The sequence below is a fragment of the Boleophthalmus pectinirostris genome, unplaced genomic scaffold, assembly GCF_026225935.1.
Source record: "Boleophthalmus pectinirostris isolate CB_2022bp ecotype Guang Dong unplaced genomic scaffold, ASM2622593v1 HiC_scaffold_9, whole genome shotgun sequence".
In the NCBI taxonomy this organism is placed as follows: Eukaryota; Metazoa; Chordata; class Actinopteri; order Gobiiformes; family Gobiidae; genus Boleophthalmus; species Boleophthalmus pectinirostris.
The window spans coordinates 35832993-35856884 of record NW_026571541.1 but is presented as its reverse complement, the minus strand read 5'-3'; the positions used below and the strand labels follow the sequence as shown (position 1 = coordinate 35856884).

Below are 23892 nucleotides of genomic sequence, written 5' to 3'. Positions count from 1 at the left end.
AGAGAGAGAGAGAAGGGAGGGAGAGAGAGGAAAAAGAGATTTAAGAGAGAGAAGCAGAGAACAGAGAGAGATGGAGAGAGACAGAGAGAAGAGAGAAGAGAGAAGGGGAAAAGAAGGGAGAGGGAAGAGACAAAAACAGAGTAAGAGGAAGAAGAGAGAGAAAGCAAGCGGAAAGAAAGAGGGATGGGGGTACGGGGTCAGTAGAGAGAGAGAGAGAAAGAAACAGAGAGAGGGAAGAAATAATGAGAGAGAGAGAGAGAGACAGAGAGAAAGAGACAGAGAGAGAGAGAGGAAAAAGAGATTTAAGAGAGAGAAGCAGAGAACAGAGAGAGATGGAGAGGGACAGAGAGAGAGAAGGAGTAAGAAGGGAGAGGGAAGAGAGAAAAAACACAGTAAGAGGAAGAAGAGAGAGAAAGCAAGCGGAAAGAAAGAGGGATGGGGTACGGGGTCAGGAGAGAGAGAGAGAGAAAGAAACAGAGAGAGAGATGGGAAAAAAAGAAAAGGAGGACAAAGCAGAGAGAAACAGAAAGGGACAGAGAATCGAAGGGGAAATCGGGAAGTAAGACAGAGATTGAGAAAGACGAGGAGAGGAGAAAAAAAAAGGAAAAACTAAAAGAAGGAGAAAGAGAAAGAGACAGAGAGAGAGAGAGAAGGGAGGGAGAGAGAGGAAAAATAGATTTAAGAGAGAGAAGCAGAGAACAGAGAGATGGAGAGAGACAGAGAGAAGAGAGAAGGGGAAAGAAAGGGAGAGGGAGGAGAGAAAAAACAGAGTAAGAGGAAGAAGAGAGAGAAAGCAAGAGGAAAGAAAGAGGGATGGGGGTACGGGGTCAGTAGAGAGAGAGAGAGAAAGAAACAGAGAGAGGGAAGAAATAATGAGAGGAGAGAGAGAGACAGAGAGAGAGACAGGAGAGAGAGAGAGAGAGAGGAAAAAGAGATTTAAGAGAGAGAAGTAGAGAGCAGAGAGAGATGGAGAGAAGAGAGAAGGGAAAGAAGGGAGGGAAGAGACAAAAACAGAGTAAGAGGAAGAAGAGAGAGAAAGCAAGCGGAAAGAAAGAGGGATGGGGGTACGGGGTCAGTTGAGAGAGAGAGAGGGAGAGAGAAAGAAACAGAGAGAGAGAGATGGGAAAAAAAAGAAAGGAGCACAGAGCAGAGAGAAACAGAAAGGGACAGAGAATAGAAGGGGAAATCGGAAGTAAGACAGAGATTGAGAAAGACGAGGAGAGGAGAAAAAAAAGGAAAAACTAAAAGAAGGAGAAAGAGAAAGAGGAGAGAGAGAGAGAGAAGGGAGGGAGAGAGAGAGGAAGCTCCATGATAAACAGACCACAGCTCCTCAGCTCCTAATCACCCGGCGCTTCCGTTTTGGGAGCGCTGTAATTACGGAGCCAGAGTCCGTCTTTGGGGCTGACGTCAGTGCTTCTTGTGGTTTGGCACCTCTTCGGGGCGTGGGCCGGCCGGGCGGCTCTGGAGGACTTGGACCGGCTTTTTGGACGGGCTTTACAGACTCTGGGTTTGGGCCCTTCTCTGATATGGCATGGAGACCAAACCGCGGACTCAAGCACACTTCACTTGGACCCGCTCCCGACTTCACTCCCTCCAAACTTCCAAGAATCCGAACCGCTCGCGTACAGTCCGGCTCCGGTTTCAAAGACGGGAGAGAAAATCGGTTTTTAAAAGTGTCCGTGTTACGTTTTTTTTCCCGATCCGTGTTGTTACAAAGCCGTTTCCTAATCAAAAACGTATCCGGAGTTGTGTTTTGTTTCATTCGCACACACGTTTAAACACACAGACCCTGCAGGATTTACGCTCAGAACCTGCTTGTTTCCATGGATACGTCATAGCTCTGCCTGAAATGTTCCACAGTGTGACGTTAAACTCTTCTAAATCTTACCTATTTATTCAATTACAGCTGGTTTTATAGCTCAAAAATACCTAGACAAACTTTAACTCTGACTGATTTCAAAGGAGAAAAGCATTTGACGGGCCCTCCACGAGAAAAGTTACACAATGCACCTTTAACTGGTAACACAAGGAGCAGCCGTTAACTTGGAAACTACCACTTCATGACATCACAAGGTGGAACAGAGCACTTTGAGCTTTAGAAATGTATACCGAGTTACTCAAACATGTGAATGAAAGGTCTGTTTTTAACGAGGTAACAACATTACAACATTTTATTTTTATTTTTTATAATTTATTAATATTATTATTATTATTATTATTATTATTATTATTATTATTATTATTATTATTATTATTATTTTATTTTATTTTTTTTTATTTTTTTTATTATTTTTTTTTTATTTTTTTTTGTGTAGACTAAAAAAAAAAAAAAAAGTGAATATGCAACTTTTCTCTCGTCATATCCCAAATACTTAAGTTTTAAAAGTGCTTCATAACTAGAGCTCGGTATCGTTAAGAAGTTGCCGATACAATACAGACCTCGATACACAGGCCACGATACGATAAATATCACGAAACATAGGTCACAATACGATACATATACATAGGCCACGATACCATACACAGATCGATACATAGGCCATGATATGATAAATATCTTTATACATAGGCCACGATACAAAACATACCTCGATACATAGGAAACGATACGATACATACCTCGATACATAGGAAACGATACGATACATACCTCGATACGATACATACCTCGATACATAGGAGACGATATGATAAATATCTTGATACATAGGCCGTGATACAAAACATACTTCGATACATAGGCCACGATATGATACATATCTTGATATATAGGCCACGATACAATACAAGCCTCGATACATAGGCCACGATACGATACAAGCCTCGATACATAGGCCACGATACGATACAAGCCTCGATACATAGGCCACGATACGATACAAACCTCGATACACAGGCCATGATACGATACATATCTTGATATATAGGCCACGATACGATACAAGCCTCGATACATAGGCCACGATACGATACAAGCCTCGATACATAGGCCACGATACGATACAAGCCTCGATACATAGGCCACGATACGATACAAGCCTCGATACATAGGCCACGATACGATACAAACCTCGATACACAGGCCACGATACGATACAAACCTCGATACACAGGCCACGATACGATACAAACCTCGATACATAGGCCACGATACGATACAAGCCTCGATACATAGGCCACGATACGATACAAACCTCGATACACAGGCCACGATACGATACATATCTTGATACAGTGCACTTTCAATTTGATCCGATATATTTCAAGTCGATTTCATAAGTTTCAGTAAAAAATAAAGTCCAAATCATGTCTGTGATACTAAAAGTCTTTTTAATCATCAAAACTGTAAAAAATGTCAAATGAGTTTCCTTCCTCTAAACAAACAACAAAACTGTAGCTGTAACAAAATAATTCAGTAAAATAAACCAAAAAACACTCTTGGTGATATATCGATACAGCAGCCCATGATATCGATACTGTATCATCACATTAAACGATATGATATAAAGATATTTTGATATTTTTGCACAGCCCTAATAATAACAGTTATTGCATCATGCAGAATGGACTGAATATAGCAAAGCATCATGGTCTATGTAGTTCTGTTTTTTTGTTTTGTTTTGTTTTTTGGCCAATGAGTATCTACTTTCGATATTAGTTTTAGCATCGCTTTGTATCTTATGTTTTTTATCAATTAAATTCAGTCTTTGTTAAGAACACATAATATCTGATTCGTAGTAAGTCAGTGAACACTAAAACTTTAAAGGTGCACTGTGTAACTTTTTGGTTGGGGGTCCGTCACCTGCTTGTTGCTATGGAGATGTCAAGTAAAGTTTTCTACCAACGGAATACGGGTTTTTGTGGTTAAAATATGAAAAAGAGGCAGAAAGAAGAAGGAGGGAGAAAGAACGAGAGGAGAGAAACAAACTTTAAAAAAAAAAACACATATTCCACTGGTAGATCATTTTACTTGTCAAGTTGAATCTTTGAAGGAGGATGAGGATCAGCTCTTCCAAATCCGAGGCCACAGTTCTCGGCCGGAAAAAGGTGTCTTGTCGTCTCCCGGTGGGTGGAGAGTCCCTGCCTCAAGTGGAGGAGTTCAAGTATCTCGGGGTTTTGTTCTCGACTGAGGGGAGGATGGAGAGTGAGATTGACAGGTGGATCGGTGCAGTGATGCGGTCGCTGTATTGGACCGATGTGGTGAAGAGGAGCTGAGCAGAAAGGCAAAGCTCTCAATTTACCATCAGTCTTTGTTCCTCCCTTCACCTACGATCATGAGCTCTGGGTAGTGACCGAAAGGACGAGATCACAGATACAAGCGGCCGAAATGAGTTTCCTCCGCAGGGTGTCTGGGCGTCTCCCTTAGAGACAGGGTGAGGAGCTCAGTCACACGGGAGGAGCTCGGAGTAGAGCCGCTGCTCCTCCACGTCGAGAGGAGCAGAAGAGGCTCAGGCATCTGTTCTGGTGCCTCCTGGACGTCTTCCTCCGGAGGTGTTCCGGGCATGTCCCACTGGGAGGAGGCCCCGGAGAAGACCCAGGACACACTGGAGGGACTTTGTCTCTGGACTGACCTAAGAGTGACTCGTGGTCCCCCGGGAGGAGCTAAAGGAAGTGTCTGGGGTGAAGGAAGTCTGGAAGTCCCTGCTTTGACTGCTGCCCCCGTGACCCGGCCACGGCTAAGCACAAGAAAATGGATGGAAGTTGAATCTACTCAAATCAAGTCAAATAGGTCCACCACCTTAAAAGCTGCTGCTGGACACTGCTCCCGCTCTTCTCTCCTCTCCACCGTGCGGCCACAACTTTATTTACACCTTGTTTTTAAATAAATATCTATTTTTGTACAGTTTTTTTAAACATGTGTGGCCTCCCTCTTGTTTGAACCCTGAGCCAGTTCGTAACATTCTTAATTTAAGTCTTTTTAACTTGTCCGATTAAGCGATAGAGCTTTGGAACACGCTCCACCAAACCCGAACTGTTCACGAACATGAAGTTTTAAGAAAAAGTTACAGAAATATATTGGAAATTGTACATAATTATATTTAGTCACTAGTTATTCGTTCTAATTTATTGGATATATTATAGTTAATGTTTATGACGTAGTATATAATGGAACAGGACTGTATGAACTTTTATGTTACTGTAACGGAACATTTCATTGTAAATTATGCCAACTTGGACACCAGGAAGAATAATTTACCCCAGTGAAGACTAACGGGGATCCAATAAATAAATAAATAAATATAAATAAATAAATAAATAAATGAATGAATAAATAACTAACTAAATGAATAAATAAATAAATAAATAATAAAAATCAAATCAAATAAATACATAAAAATAATAAATAAAATTAAATAATAAATAAAATGTAATAAAATAAAAAATATAATAAATACATAAAAATAACAATAATAAATAAATATAATAAAATAAATAAACTAGATATTGTTTTTGCAGTGTGTGAGACCCTGCGTTGTCACTATTAGATGTTTTATTTATTCATTTATGTGTGATCATTCAAGCTCTAGTGTCTACAGGTCAGATCTGTGGAGAGGCGACCCCGCTCACCGCCAAAATCCCTGTTTTTTGAGCTGTTTTTGAGCTATAAAACCACCTGTAATTTAGTAAACGTAAGACAGAGCTGTGGAACATTCCAGGCACAGCATTGACTTATTGGCTGAATTATTATTTCCAAACTATTTCATTCAGAACATTTCATTCGGAATTGAAAAAAAAACAACATGTAAACGTGGTCATTCTCTCTCTCATTTTTACAGATTTTACCGACGAATTTGACAAAACCGGCCCCGTGTTTGTCTCTTTTCCTCTTTGTCCAAACGTCGCCGTCCCTCCCCTTCTCTTCTTCTTCTCTTTCTTTTTCCCAGTGAAGAGTGTTTTCCGTCCTGAAGCACACGTGTGGCGAAATCCTTCTAATCTCCTCCATGCTCGGCTCCTCTCCTCGGCTCTGACATACCACCCAATAAAGTCCTGCCCGCTAATTAAAAACTACTGCCGTTACCACATGAAAGCGGCACCAGCGGGAGTGCTACTAATTACTCCGATATCATTTATTTCTGGAACTTGTCAAGTGTCAGGAGTTCAAACGGGATTTTCGGGCCAAATTTCTGTTTTAAAGTTGTATTTCCATAACATTTTGAGTCCGGTGTCTGTTCTTCGTTGCACGCTTGTTTGTAAGTTGGGAGAAGGCAGCGAGCGGAGTCTTTTGGAGATTTGCAGTTGCCTTGTTTCTGCTGTGGTCGGGCGAGCATGTTGTTTATGGTCCCCAGCCCTATACTTTTAGCAGTTTGACAAGCTCCAAATAAAATGGAAGCAAATGAATGGGGCTGTCACAAAGGAGGCTGCGGTTTAGCGTTTAGTGCATAACTTTTACACATTAACTTTTACAGAAACTACAGGACAGAGCCGAGGAGCGGGACGGACGGAGGCAAACTGAACGGAGCGCGAGGTTGTTTTTAATCAAATTCTACTGACAAAGTTGTTTTTATTTATGTGTTTTGTATTGTTTTGGTTCCTTATATATCACTGCTTACATTAAATGCCCTTTTTTGACTTGAAACAGGTAAAATAAAAGTGAAAAAAATACATAACAAACCCAAATGGACCAAAAAAATGTTAATAGTGTTGTCCAAAATTGTGTCAATGCTAAACAATTTTCACGGCGTTGATTTTCTTAAATCACCAACTATTTATTTTTTTTTTTTTTTTTTATAAGCTGATGTAATGTTAAAAAAAAAAAAAAAAAACAAAAAAAAAACGACAGGATCCAGCTGTAAATAGGAAGTAAAACAATTTGTAATCGACTGACAAAATGTTTTCGTCAGATAATTTTTCTTGCTTTGGAACCTAGAAACTTTTTAGACATAAAATAGACTAAAATAAAAGCAGGTTTTGTTTTGTTGATTTGGTTTATTTTTGTTTTGTTTTTTTGTACAGAAAAAACATGCACCTGCACTGTGCAGCCTAAAACTTATTAACATGGAGAATGTTCCGAAGTGTGGTTTTAAGTTTCAGGTGACGTGCCACATGTAGCTTTAAATCAAACTTTATTTTATGTTTGGTGACTATTTACATACTGTGTAACTAAAAAGTTAAAGAATAAAATAAAATAAAAAACTAATAAATAAATAATAATAAGAATAAAAAAAATATTATTATTAAAATAATAAAATAATAATAATAATAATAATAATAATAATAATAATAATAATAATAATAATAATAACCTGTATTCTCTTCTATATTATATATATTTTTTTATAAATATATATATTTTACTTCCTCAAAACATAAAATAAAATCACCTGTTTGATCCATGTAAACAGAAAGTTAAAACCATACTCTGGAACATTCTCCATGGTGATAAACAAGGTGAAAGCCGTACTGTGGAACATTATAGTTGTAGGATCAACATTCCCACAGAAATGAGCAGAAAGAGGCCCTCCTCCAGGCCAAGTAAGAGTCGGGTCTGTGGAGATGCAAGCCCATTCACATTAAGTACACATGTTTTTCAGAACAAAAAACTAAACACGCACACAGACAAAACATGCTTTAGTCTGTTTTAAAGCTAAAAAGTGACATACTGTGGCTTTAAAGCTACAGGTGGCACGTCACCTGCATGATTCCATGGAAAGAGAAAGTTAAAACTCTACTCCAAAACATTCTCCATGGAGATAGATTAATGTTATACCAAAGTCTGAACTATTATACATAACATCTCCATGGCAACAAGCAGAAGAGGCCCTCCTCCAGGCCAAGTAAGGGTCAGGTCTGTGGAGATGTGAGCCCACACACAGTAAGGCGCGTGTTTTTCAGTACAAAAAACTAAACTAAAATGAAAAAAAAAACATGCTCTTATTTGAAACAATTTTATGGAAAAAAGACACACAACATTGTTTTTAATGAAACTAGACACATAAGTTATTGATTGCCTTTTGACGCCTCAATAATTAAACTAAAAGGGAGAATCTACTTTTAAGTTTGCTGAAATTAGTACTTTATTTAAATCTTGGAAACTACATAATTTTAAAATGTTCATCTCTCTTGATTCCAGATAATGTGAACAGATACATAAAATAAGTTTGTGGTTTTAATTCTGAAAAGTGTAGCATTTTATTACACTTTTCTCCATCTAGACATGTTATTGGAAAGTTCCACACTATGGCATTAAACCTTTCTATCTCCATGGAGCCCAAACCCAGACCAAGTTACAGGTCAGATCTGTGGAGAGGCGACCCCGCTCTCAGTCAGAAGGTTGTTTTTCTTGGTATTTCTGAGCTATAAATGCACCTGTAATTGAGTAAATGTGAAGTAGAGCTGTTTAATGTCACACTGCGGAACATTCCGGGCAGAGCAATGACAAAAAAGTGAGAGAAAAGTGTCTTATTTTTAGCGTCTGGTGTAAATCACAAAGCTCTAGTGTGACAGTCGTGCCTTCTGTCGTCTCCACTTGACTGAACCTTAATTTGAAGAGTCTTTGGACGATTATAGATGAAAAAGAGCTGTGTGCCCAGGAAGAGGTCATTTCCTCCATGCTCATTTTGTAATCATCCAAAATGAATATGTGCAGTTCACTAAATCAGAACTATACTGGATTACACGATGCCAACTGTGAATACAATTTGACAAGAGTTGGATAATACAGCTGCCCTACTTAAAGGCTCTGTTACAGCTGATTTAAAACGTCCAATGTTACGCAAAAATGACTCTTGTGAGGTTTAAGTCGTGTTATAATCCTCAAAAACAGACCTGGAGTTGTGTTTTGTTTCATTCACATGTTTAAATAACACTTTATTATTAAGGGCCGTTCACACCAAAGCGTCAAAGTGTCCGGTTTCTATGTAAAGTCGATGTGGACGCGCGACGAGAGCGTCCTGCGTTTTTGCGGCGCGTCTTCGGCGTCAGCGCGGTGCGTCTTGAGCGTTTTGGCGTCGGCGGTCAAGACGCGCGTCCGAGGCGTCAGAGTCAAGTTGAAAATGCTGAACTTTTCGCGTCAGATGTGCCGCGTCGACCAATCAGGGACGAGTATCCAGAGACGCAGCGACGTTATTATCAGGAAGAAAAACCCGAGAACCAGGATTAAAGAAGGACTAAACCAGGACTAAACAAGGACCGGACCAGGACTACACCAGGACCAGACCAGGATTAAAGAAGGACTAGACCAGGACTAAACAAGGACCGGACCAGGACTAAACCAGGACCGGACCAGGACTAACACCAGGACCGGACCAGGACTAAACCAGGACTAGACCGAGACTAAACAAGGACTAGACCGAGACTAAACAGGGACTAAACAAGGACTAGACCGGGACTAGACCGTGATTAGACCAGGACTAAGCCAGGACTAGACCGGGACTGATCCAGTGTCATTAGTGGAGTATAAATATAAACTCGCCCCAGTCGTCGACCCGATCTCCTCCGCTGATGTTTTATGTCATAAAAACACTAAAGTCTCTCTCAGTCTGGTCTGACATTGTTTCGGGAAAAGATCTGGACCGGGCTCTTGTTTCCAGGGCAACGGACGCGCATCAAGTATTTTTCTCCCGTTCGTCCACGGCGTCAAAGACACGAGCGTCGGGGGCGTCTGAACTCAAACACAAAGGCTCCAAATAGAAACGTCAAGGTGTTTTTTGACGCTTTGGTGTGAACGTCCCTTTAGTCTGTCTACATATCAGAATCTTAAAATGCCCTGTTCCACCTTGTGATGTCATGAAGCGGTAGTTATCGAGTTAAGTTTTAAGTAAGTAAGTTTTTATTTCTATAGCGCTTTTCACAGACTTTTTTTTTTTTTTTTTTCACCAAGACACTTTACAGAGCATTATTCAGCATTATTCATTCACTCCAGACCCGGTGGTGGTAAACTGCTGTTGTAGCCACAGCTGCCCTGGGACAGACTGACAGAAGCGCGGCTGCCATGCCAATCTGCACCACCCGTCCCTCCGACCTCCACCATCACTCACGTACACACACCACTTTCATATTAGGCAATGTGGGTGAAGTGTCTTGCCTAAGGACACAACAACAGTTTTTGTTACTGGCGCCTCCCTGTGACTCCTGACTTTCCCAGTGTCTCCATCTAAGTCCAGACCAGAGCCAGACCCGCGGAACTTCTGAGATCTGACGGGATCAGGATTTGACAAACCGTATGGCCACAACCAAATAAAGGTTGAAATGTAAGAAAATGAAAAAAAAAAAAAAAACTGTTTTCTTCATTATTTGTCTCCAAAACTAAAATGAAAAAACAGATAACGATTTGTTTTTTCAGTTTTCGATTTTGTGTTTAAATGAAAAATGGAAAAAAACAGATAACAGACGTTTCCCTTTTGTGTGACTTCCATGACTGAGATGTCGGACTGAACCAGGACTGATCCAGGTCCGGGACCAGACCGGAACCAGACCGGGACTGAGACCGGGACCAGACCAAGACTGAGACCGGGACCAGAGCGGGAGCAGTGCGGGAGCAGAGCGGACTCCGAGCTTTGACTCTGAGCCTCCGTAGGGTTCGAGCGTCAGCTTCAAGCGCCGGTCCTGCTGTGGGCTCTGAGCCTCCGGTCTGGTCCTGGTCTGGTCCCAGTCTGGTCCCACTCTCAGTCCTGGTCTGGTCCCGGTCTCAGTCCCGGTCTGATCCCGGTCTGATCCCAGTCTGGTCCCGCTCTCAGTCCTGGTCTGGTCCCGGTCTCAGTCCTGGTCTGATCCCGGTCTGGTCCCGCTCTCAGTCCTGGTCTGGTCCCGGTTCTGGTCCTGCTCTCAGTCCCGTTCATTTTTTTTTCCATTTTTCATTTAAACACAAAATCGAAAACTGAAAAAATTTATCATTATCTGTTTTTTCATTTTGGTTTTGGAGACAAATAACGAAGAAAATAGTTGTCTTTTTCGTTTTCTTATTTTTGGTTTTATTTTTAAAAACAAATGAACGAACGACACACGGATTAACTAGGATTATTTTCTTCATTAGTTGTTTAATCTCTGACGGTTTGTGGCTAAAACTTCCTGCACTGTGGCTTTAAATGCAGCTGGGTTTTTTTTGCACCATTTTGATTAAAACGCAGACCCTCTCTCCCTCGTCATCTACAAAAGGGTTGGGGTTACGGCTCGTGGTCGTCCGGTTCACTGGTCACAGAGTTTGCCCCCCCTCCTCCCCTCCTCCCCTCCGGCTCAGATCTGTGGAGATATGAGTCCAGCTGCAGTTTGATATGAGACCTGTGGATCATTGGCTCCTTTAAACTGCGACTTTAAAGACTCGCCGACAGAAGAACCGCCAACCAGAACGGCCCGTGATCATAACCCATGTCCGCCGAGACTCTCCGGCAGAAGAAAACACCCGGCTCCACTCAAGGCCACGGCCCCGTTTACGGATCTGCAAACGTCAGGCTCCAGCGGGCTTATGGCGCTTACATCACACACCTGCAGCTACGACAAACAGTAACTCTGAGTAAACGAAGCAGGAATGAAAGGTGTTTCGACGGTGTAAGAGCTGATGTCAGGTGTGGCTCCGTTTCTGTATCCGTGGGGTTTTAACGCCCGATTATACGCAACGATTTTAGGACTTATTACCAGTCAAACATGTATTTTGTTAAGTAAGTCTATGTTCATTTTTTTGTAAGGTCGTTCACATTTCCAGTTAAATGCGACTTGTTTGTGACCTCCAGTGTGAACTTTAAATGCCCCAAAAGTGTCCGACGTGAGCATCGGACGACACGACGACGTCACACGCAGCAAGATTTTAAAGTTGCTGTCGTACCGGAGCCAGAGCATGTAGATCTTACCGTATTTTCCGCACTATAGGACGCACTTAAAATAGGGTGACCAAACGTCCGTTTTTCCCCAGACAGGTCCGTATTTTGCGTCATGTCCGGGGCGTCCGGGTTTTTTTTTAAAAAGTGATGCAAATGTCCAGGTTTTCAGTACCGTTCATTGGGGGCATTAAACTGAGCGTCTCTCGTAGCGTCTGTGACTCAGAAGGAGCGAGACACAAACAGTCAGTCAGTCTGTAACATACCGATACGAAATGCACATTTAACAATGACTTGTACAAGAAATTCTCCATTTTCCATCCCGGTCGGGACAAGTGTGAGTCCATGTGCACAGGTTGAGGTGAGAGGACAGTGTCCCTCGTTTATCGCGGGGGTTATGTTCTAAAAATAACCTGCAATAGGTGAAATCCACGAAGTATCAACTTTATATTTTACAATTATTATATCTGTTTTAAGTCTGTAAAATCCCTCACCACAAACTTTATACACTTTTTTCAGACAGGACAGGTGCAACTCTTTTTGCATCCTTCTTAAAACTTATTGTGGCTGTCGTCTTTGTTATTTTCCTCCTTCGTAACGAACCAAAGATTCTTTTATTCCGTAATGGAGCACAGACTCCCAGTACAACACCGCACCCGCCCGTTAACCCGAGATTATATCAAACTTTTGCGCTGCCTACGCCACAGACTGAACTAAGAATAAACCAGGACTAACCCAGGACTAGTCTAGGACTGATTCCAGGACTGAAGAGGAGGACTAAACCAGAACTGAAACAGGACTCACTGTCGGGACGAGCTCGGAGTTGACCGCACGAGAAAGGACCGGCTCAGCTCCGCACCTCACGGAGGTAAACGCGGCAATTGCCCGATCGCGCTTTGCGGACAAACTGCTCGGCATTTTCTCTTTTAAGTCCAAGATTAGTCCTGGTTTAGACCTGGTTTAGTTCTGACCCACCTGTGTGTAAAAAAAAAACATACCCCCCCTCCTGTAAGGTGTCCGGGTTTTCACAAACGGAAATATGGTCACCCTAATTAAAAGCCTTTCCTTTCATCCAAAAACGACTGTGGCCTTATAATCCAGAGCGCCTTATATATGAATTTACTGGGGCGTCTTAGTACGACTTTAGTAAACTACAAAGCCGCTCCACCTGCAGCATCACGGCTCCCTGTAGTCAGGAGCATCAGGAGTAAAACAAACTGTGATTCCTTTTAATATTAAAACGCACCTGTCAAGACATGCGCTCACAACGCCCACTTTAAACTCAAGGCTGTTAAAAAGAGACGGTGCCAAGCGACTTACGCCACGATCTGCCAACGGATCGTGGACGCCCGGACTAAGGATCAGTATCAACTGTGGTCCGAGCTTCACCAAGACCCGAATCATCACTGAACTGAACTGCAGAGAACAGTAACCACATGAGTAACGAGTTATTGTGAATATTCTAACAATTTAGCGTCTCAGACAGTATTTTTTTACGCGTTACAATTGAACAAAGTTGAAAGTTTTTTGTGAACGCGTTAAATAAAGTTTGATTGACTTATCTACCTGTTGTGTTTCGTTTAATGCGCCTTATAGTCCGGTGAGGTTTATATGTGAAAAAAGTTCAAAAATAGACCAGTCATGTTCATTCAACTTCTTCTAGTGTTAATTTTGTGTTAATTTGGCTTCAAACTCCCACGAGAGACCAGTTTGAACCAGTTTTGTTCATAATTTCATCTTAAATTAACTAAAATAAAGTGTAAAAATAAAACACCTCTGTGTGTTGTTTAGATAAATCTGGAAAATTCTACAAAGTGTTATTCGTTTATTCTCAAAACATGAATATAACTCTTGATTTCAGGGTTAAACGGGAACGTTGGTCCAGTGTTACTTAATGAACATTACTACTACTACTACTACCTCTTCTCCTGCTACTACTACTACTACTACTACTACTACTACTACTACTACTACTACTACTACTACTACTACTACTACTGCCTCTTCTCCTGCTACTACTACTACTCCTGCTACTACTACTACCTCTTCTCCTGCTACTACTACTACTACTACTACTACTGCTACTACTACTACTACTACTACTACTACTACTACTACTACTACTACTACTACTACTACTACTACTACTACTACTACTACTACTACTACTACTACTACTACTACTACTACTACTACTACTACTACTACTACTACTACTACTACTTCTCCTGCTACTACTACTACTACTACTACTACTACTACTTCTCCTGCTACTACTACTACTACTTCTCCTGCTACTACTACTACTACTACTACTACTACTACTTTCTCCTGTACTACTACTACTACTACTACTTCTCCTGCTACTACTACTACTACTACTACTTCTGCTACTTTTTCCGCTACTACTACTACTACTACTACTACTACTACTACTACTCCTGCTGCTACTACTTCTACTACTACTACTACTTCTGCTACTGCTGCTGCTACTACTATTCCTACTCCTACTCTTCCTACTACTACTATTCATACTACTATTACTACTGCTACTACTCCTCCTACTCATGTTACTACTACTCCTCCTCCTAGTACTAGTACTTGTACTCCTCCTCACATAAACCCAGGTAAATGTTAAAATAGATTCTGTGAGAGTCACTTTTAACGATAATGAAAATTGAGTTTCCTTTTCCGCATTTCCGACGAGCTTTAATAGAACCGACACAAAAGCCGACAAATGATCCGTTCACCTTCGAGTCGCGTTTAACAAAGAGACAATTTTCCACTTTAAATCCAATTTCCCGTCAACAGCACGGACGTCAAAACTTTGGGAAGATCCAAAGTGAAGACACGGAGTTCTCACGGGATTTAAGACGGTTTAAGGTTAAAAAAAATAAAAATAAAAATCTCCAGAGCCAATCGTCCCGGTTTAAAAGCCCGGCGTCGTCTCCGCGGTGGACGTGAGCACATGAAATCCCGTTTTAATGCGGAGCAGAGCCGGGGCGGCGGGGTTAAGCTGTTCGCTTTTACACGTCTTTGTCTTTAGACGCTGCCAAAGAATCCAACTGATCTTATTATTAGACTTTATAGAGACAAGGGAAAGGTCAGAGATGCTTTTGTCTGATAATTGGGAATAACACGGAAAAAAAAAAAGAAAAGGAGGGAAGTTTGGACGTGGCTAGACAGTGAGTAAAGGATTAAACGTGTGGGAGAGAGGGATGAGGGAGGGAGAAAAGGGGGAGCGAGAGAGGGGAGAGGAGGAGGGACAGAGAGAAGGTGGAAAGAAAGGAAAGAGAAAGAGGGAGTGGGAGGAAGGGAGAAAGAAAAGAAAGAGGGAGGGAGTGGGAAGGAGAGTGAGGAGGGAGACTGAGCGAGGGTGAGAGGGTGAGAAAAAAAGAGATAGAGGAGGAAAGGAGGGAAGGAGAGAGAGAGACACAGACAGGGAGGAAGAAAGGAAAGAGAAAGAGGGAGTGGGAGGGAGGGACACAGAGAAAGAGGGAGAAAGAAAAGAAAGAAGGAGGGAGTGGGAAGGAGGTAGAGAGAGATGGAGGGAGACTGAGCGAGGGTGAGCGGGTGAGAAAGAAAGAGATAGAGGAGGAAAGGAGGGAGAGAGAGACACACAGACAGGGAGGAAGAAAGGAAAGGGAGAGAGGGATGAGGGAGGGAGGGAGGGAGGGAGGGAGAAAAGGGGGAGTGAGAGAGGGGAAAGGAGGAGGAGGAGGGACAGAGAGAAGGTTGAAAGAAAGGAAAGAGAAAGAGGGAGTGGGAGGAAGGGAGAAAGAAAAGAAAGAAGGAGGGAGTGGGAAGGAGGTAGAGAGAGATGGAGGGAGACTGAGCGAGGGTGAAAGGGTGAGAAAGAAAGAGATAGAGGAGGAAAGGAGGGACAGAGAGAGAGAGAGAGAGACACACAGACAGGGAGGAAGAAAGGAAAGGGAGAGAGGGAGAGGGAGGGAGGGAAGGAGGGAGAAAAGGGGGAGCGAGAGAGGGGAGAGTAGGAGGAGGAGGAGGGACAGAGAGAAGGTGGAAAGAAAGGAAAGAGAGAGAGGGAGTGGGAGGAAGGGAGGCAGAGAAAGAGGGAGAAAGAAAAGAAAGAGGGAGGGAGTGGGAAGGAGGTAGAGAGAGATGGGGGGAGACTGAGCGAAGGTGAGAGGGTGAGAAAGAAAGAGATAGAGGAGGAAAAGAGGGAAGGAGAGAGACACAGACAGGGAGGAAGAAAGGAAAGGGAGAGAGAAGGAGGGAGAGAGAGAGATGGAGGAGAGGGAGGGAGACCGAGGGAGGGTGAGAGAGTGAGACAGAGAATGGGACAGAAGAGGACAGGAGGGAAAAAGAACGAGGGAGAGATGGAGCAGAGGGAGACAAAGGAAGGGTGAGGGGGAGACAGAGAGAGGGATAGTGGAGGGAGGGAGGGAGAGAGAGAGAGAGAGAGGGAGAAAGGAAAGAGAAAAGAGGGAGGGGGAGGGAGAAAGAGGAGGGAGAGGTAGAGAAAGGGATAGAGGAGGAAGCGAGGGAGGAAGAAAGAGGGAGGGAGGGAGGGAGGGAGGAAGGGAGAGATGGAGCATAGGGAGACAGGGGGAGAGAGGAGAGACAGAGAGGTGAAGAAAGAAAGGAAAGGGAGACAGGGGAGGGAGAGAGACAGATAGAGGGAGAAGGAAAGAGTGAGGGAGTAAGGGAGGAAGAGAGAGGAAGGGAGGGAGGGAGAGAGAGAAAAAGAGAGGAGGAGAGATGGTGACAAAGAGAGAGATGGAGGAGAGGGAGGGAGACAGAGGGAGGGTGAGAGGGTGAGTCAGAGAGAGGGATAGAGAAGAAAGGGAGGCAGAGAGATGGAGGGAGGAAGAGAGAGAGAGAGAGAGAGGAGAGAGGGAGGAGAGAGGTAAAAACAAAGGAAAGCGAGAGGGGAAGAAAGGGAGTGAGAGGGAGAGATAAAACAGGAGGAAACAGTGAAAGGGAGAGAGAAAAGTGAGAGAAAGGCAGTAAGGAGAGAGGGAGGGAGGAGGAAGGGAGGCAGAGAGATGGAGGGAGAGAGAGGAGAGAGAGAAAGAGCGAAAGGGAGGAAGAGGGAGAGACAGAGAGGGAAAAACAAAGGAAAGAGAGACAGGGGAGAGAGGGAGTGAGACAGAGGAAGGGAGAGAGAAAGAGGGGGAGTAGGGAGAAAGGAGGGAGGGAGAGATGGAACGGAGGAAGAGAGAGGGAGGGTGAGAGAGTTGAAAAGGGGAGAGCCAGAGAGAGGGAGGGATGGTACATAGGAAGACAGGGGGAGAGAGGAGGAAGAAAGAGGAGGGAGAGGGAGGAGAGACGGAGAGAGGGAAGAAGAGAGAGAGGAGAGATAGAAGAGGGAGAGGGAGGAGAGAGGGAAGAAGAGAGAGAGGACAGACAGAAGAGGGAGAGGGAGGAGAGACGGAGAGAGGGAAGAAGAGAGAGAGGAGAGACAGAAGAGGGAGAGGGAGGGAGAGACGGAGAGAGGGGAAGAAGAGAGAGAGGAGGGACAGAAGAGGGAGAGGGAGGAGAGAGGGAAGGAGAGAGAGAGGAGAGACAGAGGAGGGAGAGGGAAGGAGAGAGGAAAAAAGAGAGAGAGGAGAGATAGAAGAGGGAGAGGGAGGAGAGACGGAGAGAGGGAAGAAGAGAGAGAGGAGAGACAGAGGAGGGAGAGAGGGAAGGAGAGAGGAAAAAAGAGAGAAAGACAGAGGAGGGAGAGGGAGGAGAGAGGAAAAAAGAGAGAGAGGAGAGACAGAGGAGGGAGAGGGAGGAGAGAGGGAAGGAGAGAGGGAGACAGAGGAGGGAGAGGGAGGAAGAGACGGAGAGAGGGAAGAAGAGAGAGAGGAGAGACAGAAGAGGGAGAGGGAGGAGAGAGGAAAAAAGAGAGAGAGAGGAGAGTCAGAGGAGGGAGAGGGAGGAGAGAGGGAAGGAGAGAGGGAGACAGAGGAGGGAGAGGGAGGAAGAGACGGAGAGAGGGAAGAAGAGAGAGAGGAGAGACAGAAGAGGGAGAGGGAGGAGAGAGGAAAAAAGAGAGAGAGAGGAGAGACAGAGGAGGGAGAGGGAGGAGAGAGGGAAGGAGAGAGGGAGACAGAGGAGGGAGAGGGAGGAAGAGACGGAGAGAGGGAAGAAGAGAGAGAGGAGAGACAGAAGAGGGAGAGGGAAGGAGAGAGGAAAAAAAGAGAGAAAGACAGAGGAGGGAGAGGGAGGAGAGAGGAAAAAAGAGAGAGAGGAGAGACAGAGGAGGGAGAGGGAGGAGAGAGGGAAGGAGAGAGGGAGACAGAGGAGGGAGAGGGAGGAGAGAGGGAAGAGAGAGGAGAGACAGAGGAGGGAGAGGGAGGAGAGAGGGAAGGAGAGAGAAGGGAGACAGAGGAGGGAGAGATGGAGAGAGGGAATAAGAGAGAGAGGAGAGACAGAAGAGGGAGAGGGAGGAGAGAGGAAAAAAGAGAGACAGAGGAGGGAGAGAGGGAAGGAAAGAGAGAGACAGAGGAGAGAGAGGGAGGAGAGGCAGAGAGAGAGAGGAGGAAGAGAGAGAAGACAGAGGGGAGAGAAAGTGAAAGGTCAGCCGTGATGCTCTGGTGTGATAATTGTGGATGAAATGTAAAAGAGGAGCGAGCGTCCTGACGTGACCAGACAGTGACTAAAAGCTGAAAAGTGTGGGATTTTATTTGCGGGATTAGTCAGGCCATTAAAAAGTCCGGGACGCTTGAAACGTGCGTCGACTTCGTGTGAATAACAGAGATTCCTGTTTGGGATGTTCTTGTTCCAGAGGAGTGTTTGTGGTCGACTCTGATTAACACTCGGCCCAGATGTGCAGATCAACTCCACTGTGACGCTGGAAATGTGCAATTCTAGACTAAAAACAAGCACAAAAAAACAAAAAAACAAACAAAAAAGGCCAGTTTCTCTCATCTCCACTCCTTCTCTCCATGTTAATGCTTTTAGAATCACAGACACGATTTATATTTTATTTTTACTGAACTGTATCGAATCAATTTGAAATAAATATCGGATCGAATTCTAAGTGCACTGTATCGTATCGTGGCCTGTGTATCGGACAACTTCTGAATGATGCCCAGCCCTGGCAACTACTACACAAAACTACCACCTCATGACATCACAAGTTGGAACAGAGCATTTTGAGCTGTGGAGACGTGGACAGACTAATAAAGGATGAATAAAGTTTGTTTTTGAGGAGGTCACAGCAAAGTAACTTGACTTAATGGAGTCGTGTGTAATGTTTCTGCTGGAGGCTCTGTCAAATGTTTCACAGTATTCAGTGTTGGGGAGTAACAGATTACAAGTACCGGAGTTACGTAATCAGAGTACAAAGGATGAGTAGCTGTATTCAGTTACAGTTACTGTTTCAGTGAGTGGGAATTGGATTACAGTTACTTTGTTGAAATAAATGGATTACACAGAGGGATTTTCCTGTTTTCACATTTTGGGCTATATCCCTTTTTTTTTTTTTTTTTTTTTTTTTCGGTAATTACACTCATTGCCGGACACTAAACCAGGTCTAAACCAGGTCTAAACCAGGTCTAAACCAGGTCTAAACCAGGTCTAAACCAGGTCTAAACCCAGGACCAAACCAGGTCTAAACCCAGGTCTAAACCAGGTCTAAACCAGGTCTAAACTATGTCTCAAACAGGATTTAACAGGCTTTTTATTTTCTTTTAACAGACAAAACATCTTATGTTACGATATCCAAGTCTTTACTTCTCTACAGCAAATCAAGTAATCCAAAGTATTCAGATTACATTACTCACTTTAAGTAACTTAATGGATTACGTTACAAAACTACATTTTGGGTGTATCTGTAATCTGTAATCTGTAGGGAATACATTTTAAAAGTCACCTTCCCAACACTGACAATATGGCATTAAACCTTGGTCACATATGGTAAACGGTCACATTTTTATAATATAAAAGTGCTTTTCCACCAGCCAGGCTGGCGCCACCTAGTGTCTCTGCTCAGTTTCATTTCTCTCCAGTGACTTGGTCAGGAATCAGAAAACACGAGACCAGAGGTGTCAAACTCAAATTCACAGAAGCCAAAGTTGGGACGAAGTCGTGGACTAAACTAAATATTTATTGAAAAATTTCAACAACATCTGCATGTTTTCTCTTCTTTCATGATATGTAATATTAAACATTTTCTTATTAAAATAAATGTTTAATAATAGTTTTTGCTTAAATATTGAATCCACAACAAGCAGAATATAAAATAATAAAAACATTTTAAATAAATAATGTCTCTATAGTCGATCTGTAGCTGGGGGCAGCTCTAATACATGTTTGATATGATCTCATGGGCCAAATATATTTATACCACAGGCCAAATTTGGCCCCCGGGCCTGAATTTGACATGTCTGCACTAGACCGTTTGCAAAAACCCCGGAAGTGCGAGTCTGGTCACCAGCCAATCAGAGAAGAGTCATGCATTCTGTGTTGTCAACAATTCCCGAGATCAAAGATTTAAAGCCGGAACAAAAGAGAATGTTTGGTGAATTTTATCAAGGGGAAAGACGTTATTGTCCTTCTTCCTAAGGGATTTGGGAAAAGTTGAATATACCAGTTAGTCCCATTAGCGATGACACATACATCACGACCTTGGTTAAATAAAAACAGTACCACCCTTCCGTCGAGCGAACAAATCCTAATGCGGCGAGGTCACATGGTTTCCACAAAGTGAAACCGGCTCATGAATCAGGCCACTTTTTTACCTTCAAGGCTCTCAAAGTGCTTCACACAAACATTCATACACCAGTGTAGGAAAACACCGGGGGCGAAGTGGGTTAAGTGTCTTGCCCAGGGACACAACGACACCATTCATCTGCGGGAGCCTGAATCACACCAGATCTGACCACTCAACCAATGATGATTTTATTATTATTTTTTTAATTTATTGTTTTTTCAGCTGTTTAATGTCGCACTGCGGAGCGTTTCAGAACAACGACATCTCCACGGAAACAAGAAGGCGACAGGTGACGGACCCTGGACCAAAAAAGACGGGAGTCGGTTGTGACGTGACGTGGGAGGTTTGAGTGTGCGAGTGTTTTGGCTGCTGGGCGTTATCGCAGGATCCCCCCGCCCCCCCCCCCCGCCCGCCCCCCCCCCGTCCGCCGCCCGCCGCCGTCCGCCGCCCTCGTCTGAAAAATCTCCCGCTCGGGCCTTGATTTAGACTCTCGTGTTGCTGATGTCAACTTCCTCCTCTGTGAGTCCAACGCCAAAGAAAACAAACCCTGGAGGAGCTTTAAATTTACAACTCACCTCCTCACCGCAGCACGGCCCACCTACACACATCCCGTAAAGAGAGAGGGAGAGAGAGAGAGAGAGAAAGAAGAGGAAAGAGAGAGAAACTACCTACACACATCCCGTAAAGAGAGAGGGAGAGAGGAGAAGAGAGAGAGAGAGAGAGAGAGAGAAAAGAGAGAGAGAAACTACCTACACACATCCCGTAAAGAGAGAGGGAGAGAAGAGAAGAGAGGAGAGGAGAGAGAGAGAGAAACTACCTACACACATCCCGTAAAGAGAGAGAGAGAGAAGAGAGAGAGAGAGAAAGAGGAGAGGAAAGAGAGAGAGAAACTACCTACACACATCCCGTAAAGAGAGAGGGAGAGAGAAGAGAGAGAGAAAGAGGAGAGGAAAGAGAGAGAGAAACTACCTACACACATCCCGTAAAGAGAGAGGGAGAGAAGAGAGAGAGAGAGAGGAGAGAGAGAGAGAGAAACTACCTACACACATCCCGTAAAGAGAGAGGGAGAGAGAGAAGAGAAGAGAAAGAGGAGAGGAAAGAGAGAGAGAAACTACCTACACACATCCCGTAAAGAGAGAGGGAGAGAAGAGAGAAGAGGAGAGGAAGAGAGAGAGAAACTACCTACACACATCCCGTAGAGAGAGAGAGAGAGAGAGAAGAGAGAGAGGAGAGAGAGAGAAACTACCTACAACATCCCGTAAGAGAGAGGGAGAGAGAGAGAGAGAAGAGAGGAAGAGAGAGAGAAACTGAGAAGAGAGAGAGAGAGAAGAGAGAGAGGGAGAGAGAAGAAAGAGAGAGAAGAAGAGAGAACATCCCGTGAGGAGGGAGAGGAGAGAGAGAGAGGAAAGAAGAGAGAAACACCGTAGAGAGGGAGGAGAGAGAGAAGAGAGAAGAGAAACTACCTAACACACCGTAAAGAGGGAGGGAGAGAGAGAGAGACTACCTACAGAGGGAGAGAAGAGAGAAGAGAGGAGAGGAGAGGGAGAAGAGAGAGAAACTACCTACACACATCCCCTAAAGAGAGGAGGGAAGAGAAGTGAAGAGAGATGGAGGGAAGAGAGAGAGCTACACTAAAGAGAGAGAGAGGAAGAGAGAGAGAAGGAGGAGGAAAGAGAGAGAGACTACCTACACACGTCCCGTAAAGAGAGAGAGGAGGAGAGGAGAGAAGAGGGAAAGAGGAGAGGAGAGAGAGAGAAACTACCGACACCACACCCCGAAAACAGAGAGGGAGAGAAGAGAAGATGAGGAGAGAGAGGACCTACACACATCCCGTAAGAGAGAGGGAGGGACGCGAGAGGAGAGGAAAGAGGGAGAAAGTAGAGAGGGTGTGGGTTGATATACAATGAGGGGGAGAAAGAACGAGAGATAAGAGGGAAGGAATGAAGGAGAGAAGAAGGAGGGAGGTTAGGAATGGATAAAAGGGGAGAGAGGAGAGAGAAGGGAGGAAGAGGGAGGAAAGAGAGAGGGAGAGACAGACAGAGGAGAGATGTAGAGAGAGAGAAAGAGGAGAGAGAGAAGGAGAGAAGGAGCGAGGGTGGAGGAGAAGGAGCGAGGGAGGAGGAGGAGGAGCGAGGAGGAGGAGTAGGAGAGAGGAGGAGGAGGAGAAGAGGAGGCGAGGGAGGAGGAGGAGGAGCAAGGGAGGAGGAGGAGGAGCGGGGAGGAGGGAGAGAGGAGGAGTGAGGGAGAGGAGGAGCGAGGGAGAGGAGGAGGAGGAGGAGGAGGAGAGGAGGCGAGGGAGGGAGGAGGAGGAGGAGGAGGAGAGGAGGAGGAGGAGGAGAGGAGGAGGAGGGAGGAGTCGGAGGAGGGAGGAGGAGGAAGGAGGAGGAGCGAGGGAGGGAGGAGGGAGGAGGAGTGAGGAGGAGGAGGAGGAGGAGGAGGAGGAGGAGGAGGGAGAGGGAGGAGGAGGAGGAGAGGAGGAGGAGGAGGAGGAGGAGGAGGGAGCGAGGGAGGAGGAGGAGGAGGAGGAGGGGAGAGAGGAGGAGGAGAGGAGGAGGAGGAGGGAGGAGGAGAGGAGGAGGGAGGAGGAGGAGGAGGAGTCAGGGAGGAGAGTGAGGAGGAGGAGGAGAGGAGAGGAGGAGGGGAGGAGGAGGAGGAGGAGGAGGAGAGGAGGAGGAGGAGGAGGAGGGAGGAGGAGGAGGAGGAGGAGGAGGAGGGGAGGAGGAGGAGGAGGAGGAGGAGGAGGAGGAGGTGGGTCCAGCATTTCCACTGGACAAAACAAGAGACATTTATTCCAGGTCAAACTGCTCTTCAACTCTGGTCTGTTTCCAAACACAGAAACACGACGTCAACACGAAACAAACTCACTTTAACAACACAAAAACTCACACAGGATCAAGTTCAACTGTGAACAGACAAAAAAACCAAACCATTTCAACAGTCCACCTGGTTTAGTCCTGTTTATAGACCTGGTTTAGTCCTGGATTAGCCCTAAATTAGAAAATGGAATAGTCCTGTTATAGACCTGGAATAGTCCACTTGGTTTAGTCCTAGTTTAGACCTGGAAAAGTCCTGGTTTAGATCTGGTTTAGTCCTAGATTAAACCTGAAACAGTCCTGTTATAGACCTGGAATAGTCCACTTGGTTTAGTCCTAGTTTAGACCTGGAAAAGTCCTGGTTTAGATCTGGTTTAGTCCTAGTTTAGACCTGGATTAGTCCTGGTTTAGATCTGGTTTAGTCCTTGATTAAACCTGGAATAGTCCTGTTACAGACCTTGTTTAGCCCTAAATCTCTCAGCTCAGACCTGTAATAGCCCCGGTTTAATTCTGGTGAATCTCAAAAAACCAAAACTCTTTCTGTTTTTTTATTTTTTTGGTCCTTGGTGTGAAAAGTTTGCGCAACACTAAAAAAAGATTTAAACCCATCACGAGCCATAACGCATTTCTATTTCTCCGCACTTTTCACTTCGCCCTGGTC

At 44.4% G+C, this 23892-nt stretch overlaps 1 protein-coding gene across 1 annotated transcript in view; it reads right to left on the bottom strand.

The window, feature by feature from the left end:
• bcas3 (BCAS3 microtubule associated cell migration factor) overlaps window positions 1-23892 on the bottom strand; it is a 988864-nt gene that overhangs the window by 777428 nt on the left and 187544 nt on the right. The gene's annotated exons all lie outside the window — the stretch shown is intronic.